Source organism: Peromyscus eremicus, chromosome 15 (assembly GCF_949786415.1).
Source record: "Peromyscus eremicus chromosome 15, PerEre_H2_v1, whole genome shotgun sequence".
NCBI lineage: Eukaryota > Metazoa > Chordata > Mammalia > Rodentia > Cricetidae > Peromyscus > Peromyscus eremicus.
The window spans coordinates 69,650,167-69,677,700 of NC_081431.1; positions in this window are offsets into that span (position 1 = coordinate 69,650,167).

Sequence of the window (27,534 nt, forward strand, 5' to 3'; positions counted from 1 at the left end):
GGATACATCATGCACTAAAACCTTTCCTGGATTCCACACATTATTCAAATACGGACAATGACTATTCTGTGACTTACTTATTTTCTCTGCTGCTTTCTCTCACTCACAATCATTACTTCTGCTTATTTTTGCATTACATGGTTTTCCAAAGACAGAGGTCAGTGGTGCTGAAGAGACTGGTAAAGTTCATGAACTTATCCTCCATCTTGCTTAGCTGTGTTCACCTATTTAAAATTGTTCATGACCCACAGATGGCCTGTCCAAGTGTCCTATGGGTATTTTTCTCGCAGTCTTGTTTTATTTTGGTCTTTTGGTTTTCTGGGACAGGGTTTAATGTAACCCAGATTCACTCTGAAGCCCAGGATGACCTTGAACTTCTGATATTCCAGCCTCTGCTTCTGGAGTGCTGGGATTGCTGATGCGTACCACCTTGCTTGGTTTCTGCTTCTGGAATGCTACGTAAGCTCTTTACCCACTGCCCTCCATCCTCTGCTCTTTCAGCTTTGAGAAACCTGCTCTCCACTGAGACAGTGAGATGTAATCATCCACCAACTTACACCTGAGCTCCTTGTTGGAAAAGCCTTTGTTACTCACTGTCCTCAGAGTCTAGTCACTCCATCCAATCTTGGTCACTTGATGACTTCTATTGTGTGGCCATTGCTTTAGTGTCAAATAAGGTCCAATAAATAAGATATTCTGTATTTATAAGGAACAATGGTCTTATGATAGAGATCGTCAAGGAAAAAGCAAATTGTAATACAGAATGCTAATTATAGGTCAATATGCATACTAGCTAGCAATGCACCCTACTACTGAGCAATATCCTCAACGCAAGACACCACTGGAATGCAGCTAGAAAATCACTCAAAAATGATGGGGTGTTGCAGTGAAGCCTCAGCCTCTGCAAAGATATAGAATCTTACAGCAATGTCACACTGCGGAAGTAAGGGTTGCGTTATTAAACAATAAATGCTGGTTAAAGAATTATAGAAAATGCCGGGCGGTGGTGGCGCACGCCTTTAATCCCAGCACTCGGGAGGCAGAGCCAGGCGGATCTCTGTGAGTTCAAGGCCAGCCTGGTCTCCAAAGCGAGTTCCAGGAAAGGCGCAAAGCTACACAGAGAAACCCTGTCTCGAAAAACCACAAAAAAAAAAAAAAAAGAATTATAGAAAATAAGGGGCATGTTATTTAAATCTAGATTTGGAAGTCTTTATATGGCGCTGTTAGAAAGCTGAACTCCTCTGGGGTAGAGTAAAATGCAGCAGGATGTTCTCATAGACCACAGGCTGTGCATAGTTGTTTGTGCAACTGTAATTTTTGTGACAGCAACTTTGAAGATAGGGAGTATAACTCTGTGGCCAAGTGCTTGCTTAGCACACCCATGCCCCAAGTTTAATGCCTAGTGGCACACATGTGAAAAAGACTTCACAGGGCTGGAGAGAGGGTTAAATGGTTAAGAGCACTTGCTGCTCTTGAAGAAGATCCAAAGTAGTTTCCCAGCACCCACATTGAGCAGACCATATCACAACAACCTATAACTCCAGTTCCAAGGGATCCAATGCTTATTCTACTGGCCTCTGTTGGCACTGCACTGCACACACACACACACACACACACACACACACACACACACACACTCACACACACTCACACAATTAAAAAAATTTAAAAACCAAATTAAAAAGTAATTCCAATAATTTTGAAAACAACCTGAACAATTTATGCTTTTTCATCCACAAACTATAATCATATTTATACAAGTAAAAATACTGACTCATTCAAAGGTACAATAGATATCACCATGTATGGCCTGATATCCTTCTTCTGTTTGTGGGACAGGGACATTGTGTTCAGTGAAAACACAAAGTATTATCACTCAAAGTGGCAGCACTTAATGTTTAATAAACTGTCAAAATATTTGACAGTTATGAACCTAGTATAACCTATCTCATCCCCTTGTACACTTTCTGATCTAACTTAACAAAGAAAAGATTTCTTCCTTATTGACTGATAGTATGAAACTGATCTTTACCTAGTGTCCCTTTCCCTAGGAAGCATGTACATAAGCCTCCCTCCCCAGGCTGAGGTGTCTACGTGAGTGAGACTTTAGAAGGCACCCACCCCTAACCCTTGTGCTTTATGGGCTTTGAGCAATATACTATTTTTATGTCTGTCTCTTATGTAAGAATATTGAGACATAGAAAGTTAAGAAACATGTTCAAAGACAGATACTAGCTCGTGGAAGCCCTGTTTGAATCTAGCCAGTCTTCAAGGTGAGCCCTGTTAACCACTTCGGTTCTATCTCTCAGGCATTCTTTGCACTGAGTAAGCAAGGACAAACTCAGGGATGTCTAGAGTCTCTAGTGAAAGTCTGCGTCTAAGAAACAGCTGTATTCACCACTTCCAATCCCCCGTAGACACAGATTTCCCTGGGAATTTCCCTCAGCTGAGCACAGAGTGTCCAGAGAAAGGTCTGTCATGGGATTCTTTCAGAGCTAGTGGCTTGTGCCAAACACAGCAATGAGGAAGGGTGATCAAACATCTCTGTAGTGGGATATAGAACCCTTTGTGGTCTTGCCCATGAGTGGTACAAGTGGAGCATAACGGTAGACTTAGTTCTAGCTTTTAGAGGAACCTCCACTCTGATTCCCATAGTGGCTTCAGCAGTGTTCACTCCAACAGAGAATGAGAATCCCCTTTCCCTATGTTCTCACTGTCATTTCTTGCCATTTTTTTTCTTAATCTTCACCATGCTGACTTGGGTAAAAGAAAATCTCAAAATGAATTGAATCTTAAAGTGTCACTTTATTCAGAGAGCCATCTAACTGAGAAGACAATGGATTAACATTCTAACAAAATCTGTCTCCCACCTCCTCTCAAGCAGATTTGGTGGTACCGGGGATACAAAAGTAGTCAATCCATTCAGATCACAGTCTCGGCCCCTCTGGTCAAGTGTCCAGCACACACTTCAGACTTGTGGTCTCTATGTGCCTCTAATTATCACGCCTCACATGCTTTTCTCATCCTTTGGATGTCTGTATTTAGGCACTTCTTGAAAACCAAGTAGGCATCTCCTGGCATCAACTTTTACTCCTCCAGGCCATGTAGCCTTGGTATGGGGTAACTCAGAATAAACAAACCAACCATTATCCATGAGCCCATTCTAAGCATGATGACATATATATCCTGAGTCCTATCTACAGGATAGAGCATAAGTGCACCTCAATAACAGTATGAAGTGTCCCTACCCATACCCGCTGTCCCCTGTAGGTATGACATTTCATGGCAAAGAAGTAGAAAATAGCATCCCCTCCCTTTGTGAGTTAAAAATCTCACCTCTATTAATTATAGAACTGTTTATCTGTGTCTCGATTTCATCATCTATAAAATAAGATTAATGAAAACTATGTTGCAATTTGGACGTGAATATGTGTGTATACTCTGAAATATAATAAACAGTGAGTATGAGAAAAGGCGTATAAATGAGAATGTGGGTGCACATGCCATGCACATATGTTGAGGTCAGAGGACAGCTATTTGGGAGTCAGTTCTCTCCTCCCACCTTGATTTGAGACAGTCTCTTTTGTTGTTTCTGTGACAAGACATCTGAGCCTCCAGATTCTCCTGTCTCTACCTCCTATCTCTCCCTAAGAGTGCTGGGATTGCAGATGCACACCCATTCATCCAGCTATTTTTGTGGGTTACATGGGTTGAATCCAAGCTGTCAGGCTTGTACAGAAAGTGCTTGGCTACAGAGCCATGTCCATGGTCCTTGGTTAGATTTTATGTGAATGATTTCTAAGAATCATTACTAAATAATTAGCAAAAGTAAAGTTTTCTATTTGTCATTTTGCAAGTTAGAATGTTCCATTGGCTAATAGACAGGAAGTCAAACACTGTCCTAGGGGAGTTTGTGATGTGTTGGGCCCTCCCAACAACATGATATGCAGCACCCATATGTTTCTCCAGGATTAAGTGAGACTGAGGGGTGAGCAGAACTCAGTTCACAGGTAAGTTGCTGAAGTAATTGCCTTTCATCCTTTCGGTGGAATCAGAAATCATTTTGTATAATCAAATAACAAGACTTTGATTGTAGTTTGTATCAGCCCAGGCCTCAGCTATGCTCCTGAACTCTGTCACACACTTTCAGGGGGATGGAGCCACAGGGAATCTGTGTGCAACAGTCCTTTCAAATTCTAATAAGGTTTCTTGAAACACATTTCAAGATGCTGATAGTCCCTCCCAACTGCTTGGGAAGTGGCTCAGAGGCAAGCCTCCCCTTTCATCTTCAAACAACTTCAAAGCTTATTTCTGAAATAAGGGTTTCTTTTACTGTGAAATTTAAAGAACTCCGTGGCCTCATGGGAGAGAAGGCCCTCCTGGCTTTTGGAAATGAGTTTTTAAAGGTCCCCTATGTCATGATGCCTTCCTGTAGATGACTGGCCTTTACTAGCCTCCAACATACGCAATGGTCCACACCCTTGCATCCTGACCTACTTGCAGGAAACAGAAGGTGGAGCCTGAGACACGAGAAAGGGGGGAAGAGTGCATGCTGCCTGTCTTTCTAAGGATGGACTGCTGACACCCTTCTAATGAAGACAAGGAACAGAGGAAGAAAGTGAAGGGGAGATGAATGGGTTGCTTAAAATATAAGGTCAGACAGAGCTCCAACCCTCGCTCCCCTAACAGCCTAGGTTCTGCCACTCCTCCTCACTAGGCCAAATGAACAGGCAAACAATACTGAAAAGCAGATTCAACAAGACTGCATTGGAAAAAAAAAGACCCAAATGGCCTAGTGACCCTCCAAGTCCATCTTCAGTATCTTAATCTGAGTAGTCAAGGCCAAAATGTGGTCCCACCCAGCCCGTCTTCATCATCTCTCCAGCAAAGTGTCTGACAGTTTGAAATCTCTTCCCTAGAGACAACCTTCTATCCAGGACCAGGTTCCCAGATGTTCCTTCTCCATGCACCAGAGTCCTGGGGAAATTAAAGTCTATTGAGAGCTGTTGTTTCAATAGTCTGCTCTGATCACAAAAAGAGAGTGACGTAAGTTTCTCTTTGGAACAGCTTCATTCTTGCCAGCGTGGTTAAGGAAGTAAGGACAGAGAGGAAGAAAGAAAGAAGAGAGAAAGAGGAATTTCCCTGAGTACATATTACGTTTACCCTAAACAGGTGACAATCTGAACTTGGTTTTTATTTGGAAACTGAGATTTCTCTCTCCCCTTTCTCTGTCTCTCTGTCTCTCTCCCTCTCTCTCTTCACTTATCAGCTTATCTTGGCTTGTCCCCACAACCCTTTTTCCTCCTGTAATTAGCACAGGTGCTGAGATGGAGAACAGCCACAGACCCAGCCAGAGCCACCAAGGTTGTTCTGGGCTTGGTCACAGCCTTCCCCGGAGGTAAGCCACCTGCCACTTCCTGCCAAGACACCTGTAATGTCTAGAGAGATGTCCTTTATTTTCCACCTTGATACTGGAAATGTTGGAAGAGAAAACAAAACAGATCACGTGGAGTTTCTTCAAACCTTTGCAGAATGTTTTGCCCCAACAGTTCCAGTTGGGGAATTGTTGATGCCTGTCCTGGAGAAGGGAAGCTGGGTGCCAGGTCATGTCCCATCCTCTATCTTTATGTGTCTAGTTTCCATAAACTGGCAGCAGGTATATTTTCACTACTCCTGTGATATATTGTGCTGTTTGATGTCTTGCATAAACGTGTGTTGCCTCTACCAAGACACTCCAGCTCTTCCCAGGTTGACTTCTGTTTAATGACGCTCAGTGCCCCTCATATTTCCCTTCTCTGTCACCTACCTAATAAAAGTTTGACAAAAGTAATGATTTTGGTGTGTTTTCTTTTGTCAAAGAGGACAGAAAATTTGTCATGAAATTTCACCTACAAACAAGGAAAAATGATCAATCTTTGAGTGTCTGGAGAGATGGCTCAGGGGTTAACAGTGCGAACTCAAGAGAACCAGAGTTCTGTTCCCAGCACCCATGGCAGATAGCTGACAACCGCCTGTAACTGCGGTGATGTATTGTGTCCCCAAATATACTGTGCACCCTAATAAAGCTTATTTGAGGATCAGAGGAAAAAGCCAGCCACTATATTAAATATACAAGTCAGGCAATGGTGGTATATGCCTTTAATCCTATCACTTGACATCTCATGCCTTTGCTTGGGAAGGACACAGACCTTTAATCCCAGGAAGTGATGGCAGGAAGCAGAAAGGTATATAAGGCATGAGGACCAGGAACTAGAGGTTTTTGAGCAGTTCAGCTGAGATCCATTTGGGTGAGGACTCAGAGGCTTTTAGTCTGAGGAAATAAGATCAGCGGAGGAGTTGGTGAGGTGAGATTGGCTGTGGCTTATTCTGTCTCTCTGATCATTCAGAATTTACCCTAACATCTGGCTCCAGGTTTAATATTAATAAGACCATTAAAGATTCGTGTTATATATAACTCTAGCTCCAGGGGATTAAGTGCCTTTTTCTGGCCTCCACAGAACCTGCATTCATGTGCATATACCCCTGTACAGACACGCACGCACGCACGCACGCGCGCGCGTGTGCACACACACACACACACACACACACACACACTTATATATAATTAAAATAAAATAATTCTTGAAAATAGGAAAGGAAGCTGAAAAGCAAAATCTCTCTAAGGTCACAACACAGTGAGATCATCTCTCTGCCTTTGGTGTGCACAAATGTAAGAAACCATTGCCAAGTGTTCCAAATGAGAGCAAGCAGAGTACCAAATAGAAAAGCTTATTATCTGTGAGGCTGATTAGGAATGGGTGAAAACTCCAAACACAGAAAACAGAAACTTGTGAAGCAAATACTTGGAAAGTTAGGTGTGTCAATGCAAAAAACATATCTCTCACTCCAAGGCAATAAGGGTTTTGTTCTGGAGTCCAATAAGAGTGACCATGACTCAGGAATACAGATTCAGGTTCCCACAGCCCATGTTCCATCTGGTAGTTTTAGCTTTATTGTTTTCTTGGCCATCACTCTCCCTGGCAAGTTTATCCACCATGGTTCCTGGGGATTGCTGGACTACTCTGCCCATATCTTTGCAAGCCAATCTAACAAATCACTCCATTTGTATGTATGCATGTATGTACATATGTATGTAAGTGTATGTATGCACATATGTATGTGTTTGTCTGTGTAGGTATGTATATAAGTCTATTTATGTATGTACGTATATTTGTGTGTGTTTGTGTGTGTATGTGCATTCTATAGGATCTGTTCATCTAAAGAATCCTAAATAACATAGACTTTACAACAGTAATAGAAAATCATATATTAGAATATTTCAAATATACTGGTGGAGACTTCAGGTAGGCAGGAAACATCAAGGTAAGGTAATTCACGGCATTCCCAACCTCTTGGTTGGTGGAAACCAGTGATTCGCTAAATTAATACATTCTAAAAGGTCCACTGAATAGTCACAAGGATATTTGGTTAGAAAAAGTAGGGAAAGAAATGGCTGTTAAGGGGTCTGAATAGCCTAATATATACATTGTCATTATTGTCTGGACCTGCAAGACCCCAGCCTCTCCAACATCACTGAAGTTCTAAACAGTTATTCAACTTTGCAGAAGGTTCAACCGATGGTAAAGTTTCATTATGGGAAATTTTCATTCACAGAGAAGTCCATTGTCTACACTCAACTTATGACAAACCTATAATGCTTGCAAAATCCCTGCAGAGTATTCTAGAGGAAAAATAATCATCCCGTGGGGCTGAGGCTGTAGTTAAGTTGGTAGAGTTCATGCCTTCATACCCAAAGCCTTGAGATCAGGCCCTAATGCTGTATCGACTGCATGTAACAGTGTGTGCCTGCAATCCCAGCACTCTGGGGGGTAGAGGCAGGAGGATCAGAAATTCAATTTCTGATCAAATTCAAATTCACTATGTCCACATAGTGAGGTCAAGGCTAGTCTAAACTACAAGAGACTCTCAACTAATATCTCAAACCCAAACTAATACCTAAAAAAATCTCTTCTCTATCGTACTCCTATATAAGATTGTAGGGAGGACACAGGGCCAGCCACCACTTATAAGATCTGAGTTCCATAATTTTGTGCTCACCCCCATTGTAATCATCATAGTGCTTACAGATTGGATCAGGCCTTCATTAAGTGTGTACATGCAGGCTCTCACACTTGCCCATAAGCCAGAACAGGATATCAAGTGTCCTGCTGTATCAATTTCCAACTTATTCCCTAGAAGTAAAGTCTCTCACTGAACCTGGAACTAGGCTGGCAGCCAGAAATGTTCATGGGCCCTCTTGTTTCTGCCTGTCCTCTGGTACTGGGGTTAGAGGCACACACTCAGCCACACCACGGTTTTGATATGAGTACTAGGGATTTGAACTCAGGCCCTCATGTTGGCTCGTTATTACCCACAGAGATATCTTCCAAGGTCTAAAATTGGATCATTTTTTTCCTCCACATCTTGAGCACTGATATTATGAGATTGTGCACTGAGCCGCTTTTATGTGTTGCTGAGAATGGAACCCAGGGTTTGATGCATGCTAAGCAAGCCTTCGACAACTTAGCCAAAGTTTCCAGGCCCTGCAGCAAGGTTTTGAAAGAATCAAACTCTGCTCTCTCCTCCCTCCGTTGACGGCTGTCAGGGAGCTTGTTGTCACTGGGATTGTGGATAAATCTGTTTAAGGAGCTGGGAGACAATGGGCTTGGGAGGCAGCTCTGTCAGGAAGGTGCCGGCACTGCGAATCCAAGAACTTGAGTTCCATGCCCAGCATCCACATGGAGAAGTCAGGTGTGCTGGCCTGCATTCGTAATATTGGAACTGGGGAGGCAAGGATAGAAGAGTCCGAGGGCAATCTCACCAGATAGCCAGCCTACTAGCCAGGGATGCCCTGTTTCACACGCGCACACTCACACACACACACACACACACACACACACACACACAGAGAGAGAGAGAGAGAGAGAGAGAGAGAGAGAGAGAGAGAGAGAGAGAGAGAGAGAATGTATATATCACCTGAGGAGCCATACCCAAGGTTGCCCTCTGGTCTCTACATGCACCCATACACAAGTGCATTTGTACCCACACTCTTTCATGCACATACAAATGCACATTAAAAAAAAAAGCTGGGGGGCCAGGCGGTAGTGGCGCATGCCTTTAATCCCAGTACTCAGGGGTGGGGGGCAGAGCCAGGTGGATCTCTGTGAGTTCGAGGCCAGCCTGGTCTACAGAGTGAGATCCAGGACAGGCCCCAAAACTACACAGAGAAACCCTGTCTCAAAAAACCAAAAAAACAAAAAAACAAAAAAAAAGCTGGGACAGAGGATGAGATGAAAGGAGTGAGTTAAAGGACTGCAAAGAACAGTGTTGTAAGCAAGAGTCAGTCATTTTTCTTGAATAAATTCTCACCTGATGGCTTTTCTCTGAAACATTCCCCCTTAAGATTTCAGCTAATTTCCAGAGTTTCAAAAAAAAGTTGACTTTGACAATTTGGGGCCAGTTTTCCAATTGCTTTTGTGAAGGAGGAGGGTTTTCAGAAGTCCTTAGTCTGCTCTTTTGGTTTATAGCTGCCCAACATCAAGTTTGATTCATAAGGCCTCCTGGCTTCCTGTGGGCAGTGTGTGAAAAATACACGCCATGTCAAATCTGGAATATGAGCCTTATTCATTCAACGAACAGTGATTGAGAACCCATGTCACTCAGATCTTTTCTGTAGAAACTAAGGATTTACAAACATTAAATAACTGTCCATGACTCACAAGTACTCAAAATGTTAGAAAGAGATGGAGATGGGAAAGCGCATTTCAATGAAATCATAAAGATAACAGGGGCAATATATGCAGCATGGCAAAGGAGGCCCTTGCACTTCAGTAGGTTCGGAGAGATGTTATGACAGTGTTCACAGAAGAAAGTCACATCTATGTTAGAGATTCTACAAGGCTGATTGACTGAATAGACATTTGAAATTCTGGAGAGCTGGAATGTTGTGGGTCCAGCTTATGCTATCTTCATCTCTTACAATAGCCATTCAGTTTTGTGTCTAATATAATATCATTCTGATTACCAGTTGTAACATTTTGAGTTGAATTGCCTTCCTAGACCACTGACTTCTACCATGTCAGAAGCTAGGAATGCCATCAGATAGCACCATAACAGGGCAGCAAAGATTTTTATCATGCTGCTATACCCTAACTACATTGTGTTTACACTGATGCACTTGAAAGATATTCATATTTATCACTTTCTTTTGGTTAGTTAAATAGAAACTTTGTAAAAACATTTCCATGTTGGAACATGGTATTCAGATAACCTGAATGTGTGTTCTTGGGCCACGGTCACTCATATTTGTCTCAAGAGTTATTGGGGCAGGGAGAATTCTCTAAGATGTGGTCACTGGCTGCTTTCCCATGGTTCAGTAGCTTTCCCCACATCTATGCACATGTAGGTAGCATGAACAGGATATAGTGGGTCATCAATAACACAATAAAAGAAAACATGAAGGTGGGAAGCGTAAATGTTAGGGGACATGAGGGGAGTTGGAAGGGAAGAATGGGATTGGATATGGTCATGTTTTATGGTCTAATGTATGAAATTCTCAACAATAAGAGAAATAATCAAATATGAATTTTAAAAAAGTTGTTGGCCTACAGTAATGTCTCCTTGGACTTTGAGATTACTGCTGCTATTTCTTTCCAAACTCCCTCTTCCCTTCTTCTCTTTCTTAGCACTCCAACCCCAGACAGAGTTTTTGAGACAGCAAGTCAGAAGGCAGGAGAGAGATGAATTCCTTCATAAAAACAAATGGTAGCAGTGAAACATCAAATTTGGTTTATATTGTGAGGGAACCTCAGGCTCTTTTCTTCTAGTTTGCTAGTAATTGGATTGGGGGAAGTGAAAAGGAAAGGGGATGCATGGTTGGTCTGGATTCTTCATGAATAAGTGTATTTTTATTTTACCTTTCTGCGGTGAAATTATATAGGTCCAGAATTTATGGGATCACCTGGGCCAGTCGTAAATGATGTATGAAATGAAAAATTCTCAGGGACATGGCTCTGTAAACACTGTCATGGTAGACCATTCACAGCTATATTAAGTTTAAACAAAGCAAAAATATCTTGGATTTTCTGACTAAATTGGAGAGTTTCCTGGTGTGCATCACACAACTATGCACACACACACACAAAAACACACACAGAGAAACAGTACATACACATGCCTATACATTGGCACACACAGATACACCAACACCCATGCACATACATACATGTATGCACTCACATATACAAATGCATGTATGCTTACACATTTGCATACAGGCTTATATACACAGACAAATATAAGATAAAGGTTTGTTTTTACATTATTATATTTAACATTTATTTGATGGAAACAATTATAGGAATATTTTTCTTAGGATTTCTTTTCCATACACCTCTCAAATCCAATAATCAAAATCATAGGACATATTTGATATTTCAAAACATAAAGCATATTTTGATTGTTGATTTACAACAAATATGAAAACTGATACAAAAATTATGATTAAGTTGAATATTACCATGAAGGGTTGGGGTGATGGCTCACTGGGTAAGAGCACTCACTGCACAAGCAAGAGGATCTGAGTTTGAATCCCATTGCATCACTGACATAAACCACTGGACATGCCGTGAATCCCTATAATCATAGGACTGTGAGGGATGGAGACAGAGGGTCACTGGGATTTGCTGGCTACCATCCAAACTCCAGATTTAATGAGAAAACTCTGTCTCAATGGAATAAGGTGGGCAGGAATCATGACTCCCCCAAAACTTTTCCTGGCTTCCATATGCACATGAAGTTATACATACATGAGCCTGCACCATACATGTAAGAATAACATAATGATAATAACAATTGTGATGCTGCTGCTGCTGATGATGATGATGATGATGATACGATTGTGTGATCGTCTATGGAACTCTGTTGGTGTGAACATAGTGTTACTGAAGTCAAGTCTAAGACATAATCCCTTGCAGGGTCTTTGGCTGACTCAGCCCTGTATTTGAGTTAGTCTCAAAGCACACTGTCAGAAAAGGGCAACAGGAGCCTGGCAGTCTCTGAGATCTATTCATCTGGAATTCTGAGCTGACTAGCATTCCTTATTTCCAGGAACTTATTTCTCTCAACAAAGCTTTAATCTAAGTTCTGGATTGTACTTAGTCAAATATTTCACAGGCAAAATTTCATCATCTCTGAAAGAGTGTTGTGTTCCTTTTTTGATAGCCAAGTAGTTATTTCTGTTGTATGTGATACTGTGTTTGAAGGAGGGAGAGAAAAGCTTCCAGAGAAGGCCCTGAGCCACATCATCCCTGAGCTTAGTGGTTTATTAATGCCTCCCAGAATGAGTAGTACAACAAGGTAGGGGTTCTTAGAGAATGGGAAGTCTTGCATCATGAGGAAGCATGATTAGTTAATATGTGATCAACGCTACATGACTGATATAGGGGAACAGACCAAACTCGACTTAGGTCATGTGACAGGGGCAACTCTTTCTTTGGGTAGAAAAGTACAGCTTGGCTAATGCCTGATCCACAGAACTTCCAAGCTGCAAGGGGCTGGGGATGCTTTTGTCTTTACTGCAGTCCTCTCTGCTTAGGGCCTGGTTAGCTCCTAGGTCTGGGTTCTCTAATGTGTGGAGCCTCTTTACAGTGAGATGATTTGAAAATTAGATTATTTCTTTAGGCATGTCCTACAATCATATTGTCCATAAAAATCAAAGGTAGACAGTATTACTCAGTAAATATCACATGTAGTACCTGACTATGTACAACACACACACACACACACACACACACACACACTAGCTAAAGTAATAGCACAATGAAATGAAATTATTTCTCTATAGATGACAGGAGCCAAAAGAAATAAGACTCTTACAACTATAAAATATCAACAAAAAAAAAAAGAAAAAAGTCATAGATGATACATGCAACTGCCAAGACTTTATATGTTCTTGGACTGAAATAATTAATGTGGTTAATGTCCAAACCTAAGTAATTCACAGATTTGATATGAATCTCTACCACATATCCCTACACATAAGATCTACTGTACGTATAAATTTTTTATATCAGGTCATGTGTCAAGGACCACTTAGGTTGTTTCTAGATCTTGGTTATCATGGATTATGATACCTGAAGAATGACAGGCATGCTAAAATTTCAAGATCTAAACTTAATTTCTCATAGCTATAAACGCAGAAGTATAAATTCTACTTCCCTAAAAATCATAGTTATGTTTTAATTTTGCAAGTACTTCTATAGTATCTGCTGCAATGGTTGGGCCAATTTGTACTCCCACTAAGAATGCAAAAGGATACTTCCTTCTCCATATCTTTACAAATATGTGATATGGTTTAATACTTTTGTAATCTACAACCAAGAGGTATCAATGTTTTGGCTTTAATAACGATTTCTGCAATCATTAGCAGTGTGAACATTTTCCCACAGATTTATTGGCTAGTCATATTTCTACTTTGGATATGTATATATTCAGAAGAGGAAGAAGAACAAAAGACCGAGGAAGGAGAAGGAGGAGGGTTAAAAGGAGGAATAAGGATGGAGAGGTGGCTCAGTGTTAAAGCATTTGCTACGGAGGAATGAAAGATGGGATTTCTGGATTCCTAAACTTACATAATTGCCAAATGCACATGGCAACCCACCCATATTTCCAACCAGGAAGACAGAGACACCGAATCCCTAGAACAAACTGGCTGGTGAAACTATGCATATATCACTGAGTCTCAAGTTTGTTTGAGAGACTTTGACTCAATGAATTAAGTGGACCAGAGATCAAGGAAGTTCCTGATCTCAACCTTGAGCCTTCACACATGTATGTGCCCATAGGTACAGGCACTTATACACACATGCACCCACATGAACAGGCACTCAGACACAGATGCACCCATGGGTCCAGGCACTGACACACACATGTCCCCCCAAACACTCACATGAATAATGCTAAAAATAAACAAAAAGGAAGTATTTAAGGCATGTGTTTTTGCTTTACTTATTTCCATTATTTAACTAAAAAGAAAATGAAGAGTGTATCAACCTTAGCTTCCTAGTACAGTTGGTTTTGTCTATGGTAGTAATAAATTTGTGTCAAAGATCTGTCCCACATTGCATTACTCCAGCACACTCCTGGTAGTGAAGTCATGCAAAGAGGAACAAACTGAGCCTTCCTTACTCCCAATCATTACTGAAGAACTTAAAAGGGGCGATAAAGAACACAGCCCTCTTGGCAAGGCATGGCTGTGGTCCCATTGAAATTTCAGCAACTGAGATTATATGAAGAAAACCTGTACAAATTTGGGTCTATCAACTTTCCATCAAGGAGTAGCAGGAGGGACTCAAGGGGTCATTTCATTTCCGAAAGTAAAAGTCATTGAGGGAGAGAGCTCACAAACCCACACACTTCCCCAGGGATTCAGACAGTTACTAGTTACTATAAGAAGGTGTCACACGGTCAAGTCCTTTCCTAAGATACAGACAAAGTTGACAGCCATGCCTCTCTCCTCCCAAAGAATTCCTAGACGATTAATAGTAACAAGGGATTGGATTCATTAGGCCACACCCTTCCCTAAGGGTTCACAAACTTTAAAGCTTAATAGGGGAAAGGGCTCATTAAAGCATGTCTTCTGTGGTTGTGGTTGATGGGTAGGTACTGGTTGCCAGGAGGAGGTGTTCATAAAGCCTCACCCTTCCCCATGGAGCTATCTAGTAAATCAGTGGTTCTCAACTGTCCTATGCTCCAACCCTTTAATATAGTTCCTCACGCTGAGTGACCCCCAACTATGATTTTTTCCTTGTTACTTCATAACTGTAATCTTGCTACTGTTATGAACCACAATGAAAATATCTGTGTTTTTCTATGCTCTTAGGTGACCCCTGTGAAAGGGCCATTCAACTCCCAAAGGAGTCAGGACCCACAGGTTGAGAACTATTGTTCTAAATGAGTAAAGGTTCACAGAGTTTGAACCATTGTTATGGGAAGTGTCTCCCAAAGCCTCACCCATCTCTTTACACGGAGATTTCTTCAGTAGTGTAGCTGCTCATAAGTTGTGCACACTGCATTATGTAACCCCAATCAAACTCATTGGTTACCAAGATACACTTGGGAAGAATCTTCCTTGTTGGCAGTGATGTCCTTTCTGCCATAAGCATTTATTCATATATCCTTACAGAAAATTTGCCCAAAAGAAGGCCAGGGATGTCACTCTGCCATGGAGCATTTGTCTCTGTGTTCAAAGTTCCGGGTTTGATCTTCAGCAGTACAATAGGTAGATAAATAGGCAAACACGTTAGTTAATTAATTAATTAATTAATAAGAAGTGAGTTAATGATTTGGAGTGTTACAAACTAACTTCACTTGGTTTGCAATAGTGAGGATCAATCAATACAGGCTCTCTAGCTCTTTCTAAACACGGTGTCACATGATTCCCTTTTGATACACATTCCTCGGAGGTAATTTCTGCCATCTTCTACTCATTTTTTTGGTAAGCACAAGTTGCTACCTAGCTTTAGTTGAAGGAAGCAATCTGTTCTTAATTTCTACTACAGAACCTCTCAAAATACCTGCTTCAGCAAATACACATTGGCTTATGTTGTATATAGGTTCTTAGTAATCTATATGTACATGTTCATGTATGCAGGTGCCAGTGTGTGTGAACTTGGACGTAAAGACAGAAGTCAGCATTGCCAACCCTTCCTCAGGTGGTGACCACCTTGTTGTTTTTTATGACAGACTCTTTCACTAGCTTAGAACTTCCAAGTAGGCAAAGATGACTGGCATTAAGCCCTAGAGATCTACTTGTCTCTGTCCCCCAGTGCTGGCATTCCAAGTGTGCTTCACTGCTCCCATCGTTTTTAATATGGGTTCTGTGGGTGGAAATCAGGTCTTCCAGCTTCAAACCTACTGAACGTCTTAAAAAGAACCAGTGAACCAGCCCTCTCCAAAGATTGTGTGTGTGTGTGTGTGTGTGTGTGTGTGTGTGTGTGAGAGAGAGAGAGACAGACAGACAGACAGACAGACAGAGAGTGAGGACAGAGAGACAGACAGATAGAGACAGACAGATAGAGAGACAGAGACAAAGACAGACAGTGACAGAGACAGAGAGAGAAAGAGAGAACATTATCGAGAAAGACATAAAAGAAAGATGAGACAGAAATCCACCCAATGTCCATTTTTTATATCAGATTTTTCTCCAATGTCTATAACTCACTTGTTTTCTTAAATTACCTCTGAAAGTTATAAATTGTGTTTTGTAAATAATTGACTTCAATTTTATGATTCCACGCAAGGCGATTATATTGGAAAGGATTCACTTCAGTGACACTGATGTGCTGGTCCATTTTTGACCATTGATAGGAATCAGCTGGCGAAATACCCCCACGTTGCAGCAGGAAGCAGTAATTTGCCATATTCATCATTTTTTGTCTCCTGCAGAGCGCTGTTGCCAGGACGTCTAGATTAATATGATGAAATTGGAGGCAACTGTAATTACAATGTTCTTATCCCATCCTCCATCATTTTCCCTTGACTCTGTTCCCTTGGGCCCCAGGAGGAAAGGAAAACCTATGAATCTCCCTATGTTGTTATTTGCTATCAAATTGATTAATTATGTTTTCTGTTTGTTCCTAATAATGGTTATCTACCTTTCCCATTTGCAAACATAGATAGCAATATGTCTTTGGCTCTTGGCATCTTTTGTTTTCATAGAGTTGAAAGCTATTTATAGTGTGCAGGTTCTCTAAGGTAGTGGGTCATAGGAGGGAGCCTACCTCATTTTAAAACGTCGTGGGAATTCCATTAGTATCAAGTAAGTAAGGCATGTGGCATCAGGGGAAGCCAATATAACTGGAAGAATAAAAACAGATTTTGATGGTTACTTTTAGCTGTAAACTTGACTCAACTTGGAATCACCTGGGAAGAAGATCTCAACGAGGGATTGTCTCTATTGGGTTGGCCTGTGGGAATGTCTATGAACAATTGTCTTGATTGGTAACTGAGGTGGGAAGACTCACTCTGAATATGGGTGGCATCATTTCCTGAGCTAGACCCTGAACTTTGAAGAGTGAAGACAGCTGGCTGAGCAGGAACAGCAGCAAAAACAAGCTGGCAGTATGCACACATTCATTTCTCTTTGCCCTTGACTGTGGATATGGAGTGACCTGCTACTCAAGCCCCTGTCTCTGTGACTTCCTGCAATGATGGGCTGTAGCCTGGAATTGTGATCTAAATAAACCCTCCCCTATGTTGCATTGGATCAAGGTATTTTATTACAGCCACATAAATGAAAGCAGATCACAGAGCTATAAGACTTGATACAAAAAAATATTGATTGAAGTTTTTAAGAAAGGACATTTTGTGAGGACCCAAGGTGCATTCAGGGGTTTTAAGCAGGAACCTGAAGAGTGGGCATTCACTTAGTACCTGTGAAGGACTGTAGGCAGAAGCAGAGAAATAAGAGGGGAAAATTAGGGTCAATAATAAGCAAGGGGTGTTCTGGGAATGGCTACATAAAATCTAGATTGGTAAATATATGGTAAGAGATTTAAGGATGTTTGGTTTAGAAACAATTGCCGAGTATTCCATATCTGAGAACACAGAGAGCCTTTGAATAGGAAGCTACCTTGTTGACTTGCAAGTTTAAAAGATGTTACTGTGTTTTCCTCAGTCACCCTAGTTTTCTAATGTACTCTTTCAATGATATCAACATAATTTGATTATAACTTACATAAAATAAACTGTCTCCATTTTAAGGGTACAATTATTTTAGCTTAGAGGCCATGGTATCTTAGGATGGCAGAAGGGGATATACAAACCTCAGTTTGAAATGTTTTTAATGTCTTCCTGCACCAAACAATAGAGAGTAGGTCTCTAATATTTTGTGTGTGGCTTTTTGTAAGTCTCTATTTCTCTGCTATGTAGCCTGCTTCCCCTTACATGCAGTGGGTCTCTATACCTGTCACACCACAAGAGCCAAGGAGGTTAGGGGACTCACTGTTACTTCAGACAGTCAACAATGACAGAAACAGAGACCCAATCCCTGTGATGAAAGAAGTGTCACCTCAGTCCAGTAGAAAAGGTGTGAGTGTGGGGGGGGGGGGGGAATAACCAGTTGGGACACACTAAACCCAAGTAAAACCTCAAGTCCCCTTAGAGTAAATGGTCTTCCAGCTCTGCAGGGCCCTTTCTATTAAAGAAGCCTGCAAGCTTGCCAATAAACTTTCATTTTACATGATGCCATTTTTCTGCCTTTTAAATCTTGAACAGATGGGGGGAAAAAAAGTCTACCTGCTAACCAGAATCAGCAAGTTTACCTGCTGAGCCATCTCCCCGGACCAATATTTATTTTTATGAAAGACAAGATCAAGTGTTGGCTATAAGCAGAACCCTCTTAAATCACTTGGAAGTAGTAAAAAATGTATAATTTATTTATAGAACATCTTGCTGTTATTAAAAAGACAAATACAAATGTCCCAGCAACTTCGCTGATGTGTGTATGTGTATGTATGTATGTATGTATATATATATATATGTGTGTGTATGTATATGTATGTGTATATATATATATATATCATGAAATAGATATTTTTTCAAAGAGAAAAGAAAGTATATTCTCACAAAAAGCCTTCTATACCTAATACCAACAGCAACTTTCTCCATCAAAGGCAAGCTGGAACCAGCCCAAGTAACCATTAGCTGATCAATGGACAAACTGTTATGCATCCATACCATGAAATAACATTCCACATTAAAATAAATGAGTTACTGTCAAGTATCACATAGATCAATCAACATTATGCTGAGTGAAGATACTAGGCAGTAAAGGGCACAAACTTTGTAATTTAATTTCTATGAAGTTTTAAAAACATGCAAAGCTGGTGTATTGTGTTGAGAATCAAAATGATAGTCATATTAAAGGTGGACTTCAAAGTGACTAGGTAGGAGAGAATTTCTTACATGACAGACCAGATATTTATATTTTTTTTTTACCACTAGCTGAGTCCAATTATATTTTAACTATGCCAACTCACAGCTGTTAAACCCACCAGGAAGTTGTCAAATGATTAATTGTTCTAAGCTTCATGATTCGTACTACATATTTGTGTCAACTGGCACGTATATTTTATATATTCTTCTTGAAATTATGTTTTAAGAAAAAAAGAGTTTGATAAAAAGCTATTGATATAAAGAAAGAGCTGGTATAAACACATAGGGAATCATTCGCTCAGTCATCCTCAAGTGAGGAACATCTCCTATCTTCAAGCACAATACCTCTTAAGGATTTAGAAGACAAAATTACAATATGAAGGAAATAGTTGCCTGAAATGGGAAATAGGATTTTAAAGGTTTACTTTTAAATGTTTAAACACACACACACACACACACACACACACACACACACACACACCCTTGAGGGAAATATCTACAGAAGCCAGAAGAGGGCACTGGATCCCCTAGAGCTGGAGTTACAGGAGGCCATGAGCCAGCATGGATGCTGGAAACTGAGTTAGGATTCTCTGCAAGAACAGTACACTCTTAAGCCCTGAATCAGCTAGTCAGTCCCAGGAATAAAATTTTACATTTAACAATTAGGCAACGAACAGTACAAATAAATACAGTTGTCAATTACTTTGCCAATACTATTCACTGTCAAAAATATGGAAAGACTAGAAAATCCACATGAGAGTTTTCCAAGAACTTAAACATAATGTCCCCACAGGGGATATTATGATGATACAGTTTTTCTATCAGGCCCATTAATTAGCATCAATTTGTGGGAACATGATTCCCAAGACTAGTGTAGGGTCTTTATGTACAGCCCCTTAGACCAATGTCTTTGGGGAAATGTGAGTTGGGCTGTGGGTATAATTTTTTTTTAGTTAAAACAGACATTCAGATGTTTAAAATGTATAAATATGTGTGCAATGGCAATCTAGAATAGAGTCACAGATGAAGAAGACTTTTAATCATAGATCAGTGAGATAAATCAGTGGGTAAAGGCACTCAAGTCATCAACTTGACAGCCTGTGTTCAATCCACAGAATGCATAAGATGGAAGAAGGGATAGAACCAACTCCATACATATGCAGATGCATACATACGCTCACCACCACTACATATACATCACAGACACATAATAGTAAATAAAATAAAAACAAGATATTCTAATCACTACCAAACAGCAATGTAATTATGTACACACTGGGATTCCCACCTCTCTTTTCTTTAAATGATACTTTGTTTCAATTGTGATAGAAAAAATAGGTCATTTTCTCTGTTGCTTTTCCTCATTTCCTTGAGTATTTCATTTCCAAAAACCAATGAATGCTCTGTGATCATAATGTGTGACAATACAACCCAGAACACAAGAATGCAGTATTTTAATTGGCATTTAAACTCTCTGGTATTTCATTTACAAGATTTATTTTTGTCTTATACATGTATTCCTGTAGTCCTTGAAAACATGGCCTCTCCTAGAAATACTACACTACTGTCTCCAGGATCTCTACATTTTTTGGACTTATAATGAATTATTTCAGGCAAATAAGTTGGCTCAGTAGATAAAGGTACTTGCCGTGAAGCCCCATGACTTGAATGCAGTCTCAGGAACTCACATGGCAAAGAAGACAATGGACTCCTATAGGTTGTCCTCTGACCTCCACATACACATGTAACATGCAAGTACTTCCCAAATTAATAAGTAAGTAAGTAAATAAATAAATAAATGTTTAAAAAAGAAAATGAATTTCATAATAGCCCACAAAAGACAGCAAGTTTATGTATTGTTGCCATAGCATCCTAAATAAATTTAACTTCTCACCTTGTTTTTCTAACCTACAAAGAGAAAGCTAACCATTTTTCACATAAATGTTTTTATTTGTTTAATTCCTTTTAAACATTTTAAACATAAAACCTGTGTACATCACTGAAGCTACAAATGAAGAGTTCACTGATCACATGTAGAAATAGTTTATGATCCTGAAGAATCAAAAAAAAAATGTATGACATGGAGTCAGGTCCTTACATTGTGCTTCTTCTGTGTCTCTTGTCTCCTCCACAGGCACCTCCTCAAACTTCCTTTTCCCATGAGCAGTATTGCTCCACTTTCTCAGTCCACACATGGCTTGACACAGCCAACAGAGTCAGCTCTGCCTGGCTCTTCCTGACTCTCAGCCTCCAGAGACACTAGAAATCCTCTTACTTGAATGAGGCCATTCAGATACCCCTAGAATGCTTCAGTGTTCGGCTCGGGGTTGTTTGGATATTGTGCTGGAAGCATTTGAGTGTAAGCAATTTAAATTGGAGACAACAATGTTGATCATAAATTGTTGTTTAGCTGACACCTCTCAACAATGCCGTGTACCATGGGTTAGTGGGAAGTGCTTAGTAACGGATGTGTTCGTTGTTTCAATAAACACTTGACAAAAGCCACAGGAGGAAAAATGGGTTTATTCTGGACCACAGTTTATGGGCACCCTTACCATGGTGGCAAGGCATGGCAACAAAAGCAGGAAGCAGCTTGTCACATGGGATCCATAATCAGGAAGCAAAGAGAGATGAGTGCTGCTGATCAGATGCCTTTCTCCTTTTTATTCAGTCCAGGATGCCAGCCATGGGATGCTACCACCAACAGTTTGAGAGGGTCTTCCCAACTCGATCTATCTAAAAACTCAGAGATTGCCTATTTGTCTGTTTCTATGGGGAATCTAAAACCCAACAAGTCGAGAATCAATATTTAAACATCAAAAAGAGAAATTTTCTGAGAGTGGGGGAAATAACATTATACAGACCGAGCAGGTTATATTTAGAAGTATACACACACACACACACACACACACACACACACACACACACGCGCGCGCACTGCATGTAACAACAATCAATGAAAAAGGGGCCATGAATTTGAAAAAGGTCATGGAGGGGTCTGTAGGAGAGCTTAGAGGGAGAAAGGAGAAGGGAGAAATGATGTAATTGTATTAAAATCTTAAAAAGAAAAAGGAGAGGAATTTTATATAAGAAGTTTTGTAATATGGAGAACTGTGTCTTCTCATTCACTAACCTTGAGATGAGTGTCACTCACAACCATTCTCATTGGCATATAACCTTTTAAAATAATTTTGTTTTCAATGTTTGGGCTCTGATTCATCAGTACTAGCTTTATACTTTAGTAAAGGCTCTCTGGTCATGACATTACCATTGCACTCTTGAACACTAAATATCTGTGTTTACCTGAATGAGAACTGTATAAGATTTGGCTGCTCCATAGTTTGTCCTGGTCCCTTTACCTGGCTAAAAATTTAGAGACAGCTGAAAGTTGCTAGCAGGGAGGGATTCAACAGACCATGCTACTCCCAAAGGACATACAAGCAGTTCACTGTAGCCAGAGTTTTCTCAGGTCTCTCCCGGCTCCATGGTGCCGCAGCTGCTTATATAATAATCACTCAGAGGCTCAATATTATTTACAAACTATATGCCCTATGGCAGGCTCCTGGCTAAATAGCTCTTATATCTTAAATTAACCCATTTCTATTAATCTATGTTTTGCCACATGTTTCATAACTTTGCTGATCTGCTGGCATGTTGCTCCTTGGGTTGCTACCCTTGGGAGTCTCCTCAGACTCCACCTTTCTCTTTCCTGTCTCTCTCTTTGGATTTCCCACCTTGCCATAGGCCAAAGCAGCTTATTTGTTAACCAATGGGAACAACATATATTCACAGCGTACAAAAAGACATCCCCCAACAGTTCACCATTGCAGAGGGATATTTTCCTAAGCTATGTAACCATTTATAAGCATCTCATGTTCCTGTAAACAGTCTTGACACACACTCCTATAAGCAACCCTTATGAAACTCAGTGATCCACCATGCAATCACTTCTTTTGTCTTTCACTAGTGTGCTATCTAGAGAATTAAATGATGTCTTCCCAGGAAAACAAGTTCACTCACTAAGGGCAGTGGGATTATTTGTATCCTAGACCCATAGTACCCCTGGCTCTACTGTCCTAATTATAGCTGTTTTCCTAAAGATTATGCTGCATAGGTTAGTAAAATTTCTTGAATGTACGAAATTGCTTGGCAATTTTCCAATATATAATTGTCACATTATAAACTATTTCCATGTTCAGAACTTTCTAAAATTTGCAGAGAAATTTTCCAAATCCTCATAGTAACACATGGTTTTCCTAGACTACAGTGATTTGTATAACAGGATGCATTGCTTCGTGATACCTGATACAGAATGCATAGTGTACCTATTTATCTAAATGCTGAAATTAATGTTTTGCTTGCTTACAAGCCTATCCCAACAATAGAATCTGCTGGTAGTCATCTTCCCACGGCCTTTCTAATAGATTATCCAATTCCAGACTGTAACACTGTTGGGGAAAATACTTTTACGGCTCACGAAGCAATGCCTTGGGCTATGTATAGGAAGGGGGTTTTTGTGACAAAAGAATTTCATTGGTATCTCCTACAAAAATGTTAATATCAATTTACTCTAACAAGAACTGTGAATGGCTCCCTCAGGCATACCTTATGGTTGTCTTCTGTGTTTCCCTAAAAGATGAAGACAAGGAATAGTCCATCCAAACAACAAGTATAGAACAACAAAATATGCATGCCATCAATAATTCCCTAGTTTTAGAAAAGCAGCATGAGAAATGGTCCATATATTTTCTGATTAGGAAATGTGTCTGTGCATTTGTGTGTGTGTGTGTGTGTGTGTGTGTGTGTGTGTGTGTGTGTGTGTATGAGTGTGTCTGGTGATATTCACATGTTGTAAAATGCTATCTTATAAGCAAAAGGAGCTGTCATCATAATAACATAAGCTGTTCCTACTTACAAGAGGCCATTGAAAAAGTCTATGGACTACTGTTATTCAGTCATAGAAGAAGGTAGGGGGAGGTCATTGAACCACGCATCAGAGAGTCCAACCACTATTAGCCACTTGTATGCAATTCTGCCCTAATTGTACGGGGCCCTGAGGTCTCCAGAGGTTCTGGTGTATGGAGGATGGAGAAACTTAACTTAAGGGGGGGGGGGGTCCATCTAGGAGGTTATGAAGAAACCATCATTTACGCTAAATTCACTTTCCCGTGTGAGCGCTATGGGATCACCAAAGCTCCTGCTAGCAACTGCTAAACCATGATTCATAAATAAGACCAATAAACTCATTGATTCACCAGGGTAAACTTTGTTGAAATAAAACTTTGATTTGTCCTCAAGGCATTGGGGGGGGGGCAAACATGGTTTATGTCTTCCCAGGGAACAATTCTCAGCACATGTGTGCATACAGGTGCACAGGCACATATATGGTCATACATGTGGAGGCCAGAGGTTGTTGTCTGCTATCTTCCTTGATTAATTTCTGCCTTATTTTTTGAGATGGAGGGTCTCTCACTGAACCTAGTGCCCATTGATTTTTCTAGATGGGATAGCCAATGAGCTCCAAGAACCCTCCTGCTCTGTCTCCCCAGCACTGGAGTTGTAGATATGAACCATCATGTCCAGCTATTACACATGTGCCGAGGATCCAAACTCAGATCCTCATACTTACTGGACAAGAACTTTATCAACCGAGTCACCTCCTGTAGCTAGAGTTTTCCTGCCTGGCCCACAGTCAGGACAAATCTCTCTCACCTGCCAGTCCCACAGCCTCTCAGACCCGACCAAGTAAACACAGAGACTTATGTTGCTTTCAAACTGTATGGCCATGGCAGGCTTCTTGCTAACTGTTCTTATAGCTTAAATTAATCCATTTCCTTTAATCTATACCTTGCCACATGGCTCGTGGCTTACCGGCATCTTCACAAGCTGTTTCTCATCGTGGCGGCTGGCAGTGTCTCTCTGACTCAGCCTTCCACTTCCCAGCTTTATTCTCCTCCTTGCCCCGCCTATACTTCCTGCCTAGCCAATGGCCAATCAGTGTTTTATTGATTAATCAGCAACACATTTGCCATACATCCCACAGCAACCTCCTGAGCCTCTGATTTGTAAACTACTGATCTGGGATCTTTGGTTATTTGGATTTGATAGGCTAAGTAATATTTTTGGACTGTAGATTTTGAAAAAGTTAAATAATGAATCTATTGAAAGTAAATTCTATGAATCATTTTCCTGTCTGTTTATCACCTACAATTTGAGCTGTTGATACTTAATAATTCATTTTGAATATTAAAGAGATGGCTCAGTGTTTAAGAGTGTTTGCTTCCCTGGCAGAGGATCCAGGTTCAGTTCCCAGCTTCCACATGGCACCTTGCAAGTACCTGTAACTTCAGTTCCAGGTGTGCTGTGGGATGTTCTGTATGGCAAATGTGTTGCTAATTAGTCAATAAATAAAACACTGATTGGCCATTGGCTAGGCAGGAAGTGTAGGCAGGACAAGGAGGAGAATAAAGCTGGGAAGTGGAAGGCTGAGAGAGAGAGACACTGCTAGCCGCCACGATGAGAAACAGCTTGTGAAGATGCCGGTAAGCCACGAGCCATGTGGCAAGGTATAGATGAATGGAAATGGATTAATTTAAGCTATAAGAACAGTTAGTAAGAAGCCTGCCATGGCCGTACAGTTTGTAACCAATATAAGTCTCTGTGTTTACTTGGTTGGGTCTGAGCTGCTGTGGGACTGGCGGGTGAGAGAGATTTGTCCTGACTGTGGGCCAGGCAGGAAAACTCTAGCTACACAGGTGTCCTGACATCTTCTTCTAGACTCTGTGGATTCTGCATGCATGTAGTACAGATACATATATTCAGGGAAAATACTCATACATGTAAAATAAAAATAAAATAAAAACTGCAAAATATATTTAATGAAAGGAAATTTAGAGGATGATTACAGAATTGTTTGAAACCCACATCCTCATTTATCCATGTTTAAAAGGCACCCTACATTTTCTGAGTATCTTCATTGTAAATGGTCTACATGCAGGGGTAGCACATATTCTATTCCCTGGTCTTCTTGCTCAAATGAAGGACAGATGCTACTCCATTTCTTCATCTTTATTTACAGATGGTAAAATGCTGGTGAGTAAGGACACTAATTTAAAGTCACATGGGACCTCTTATTGTTTTAACTCTATGAGCCTCACAGCTAGTTTGTTTGAATTAGGAGCTGTTTAGAAAGTTACAGAAGTATCTATGTCCTGTGGATCTCCACACTGATTATTCACATTTGGTTTTTGTTTCCTGCAGTGAAAAAAATATTCTTCACATGTCTGCCTTCAGTCTTACCAAGAGCTGGAATAGTACTCTGTGTTAATATTTATTGTTTGGATTAATTTCTTAAATTAGATGTGTATGTGTGAGGGGAGGGGTGGGTATGTGTATGTGTAAATGCATTTGCCTGCAGGGGCCACAAGAGGGCATTAGATTTCTCCAGAGCCGGAGTTACAAGAAGTTGTAAGACTGTTGTGGGTGCTGAGTTCAATACTAAGAGCAATACGTGCTTTCCACTACTGTGCAATCCCTCCAGTAAATACAGTTCATAGTTTGACTAAAGCCAGTCAATAGTGCTAAGTAATAAACTCCAAGAAATTCATAACATTCTTCTTATCATCAGATTTGTCATTGAAGGTGCAAAGTAGTGAACTACATGCCTTAAAAATACATTTTTGCTAGGTGAAGAGAAGCTCAGTGATTAAGAACACTGTCTACTCTTTCAGAGGAACAAAATTTGATTCCTAGAACCCACTTAGTAGCTCACAATCATCTGTAACTCCAGTCCTAGGGGACATGACATTCTCTTCTGGGTTCTGAGGAAAACAGGCATTCATGTAGCATGCATACATTCAGGCAAAATACTCAAACACAAAATATTTTTTTACACATGTTGTTGAATCATGTTTAGACTAGCATCACCAAAGTTTCTGGGGGATCGATTTTTGAAAATCTGTTTGAGATTATAAAGTACAAAAAGGCATCTTTTTAATAAGTTAAAGTCTAAAGGAAATTCAAGCTCTATTATAGTTAGATTATAAATGGTTTTAATTCATTTCTCAAAAGTTCTTACTGCAGCAGTGATAAAATGATTTCAAGAGTACTGTAGTTCACCAAAGCTCTAGATCAGGGTTTTGTTTTGTGTTTTACATTTTTGGTACCTCTCAAATAATCCTACAGTTGACTGTTGTATTCATTTAGGGGAACTCTAAACACAGTTGTTGATTTTGGGCCTAAGAAATGTGCAATGCTATTTGTGAATTATAGTAAAAAAAAAAAAAATAGCAGCTTCTGCAGGAATATTGGAGCATGGAGTCAGGAGCTGCTGTTCTATCAGTGCTGTGGACAGACAAGGAGGAACCAGGTTATTACTGTGACAAATCACAGGCACCAGTGACTGACTCATAAGGAGACAACATCCAGAAAAGTTGGAAGATTTTAAGAATTTTTTTCAAATACATTTTGTACTTCCAGAATCATGACTGCTTACTACTTCATTTAGTTGGCTTCATTTGTGTAAAATTACCAACCACATTTAGGGAAGTAGCCTACCCT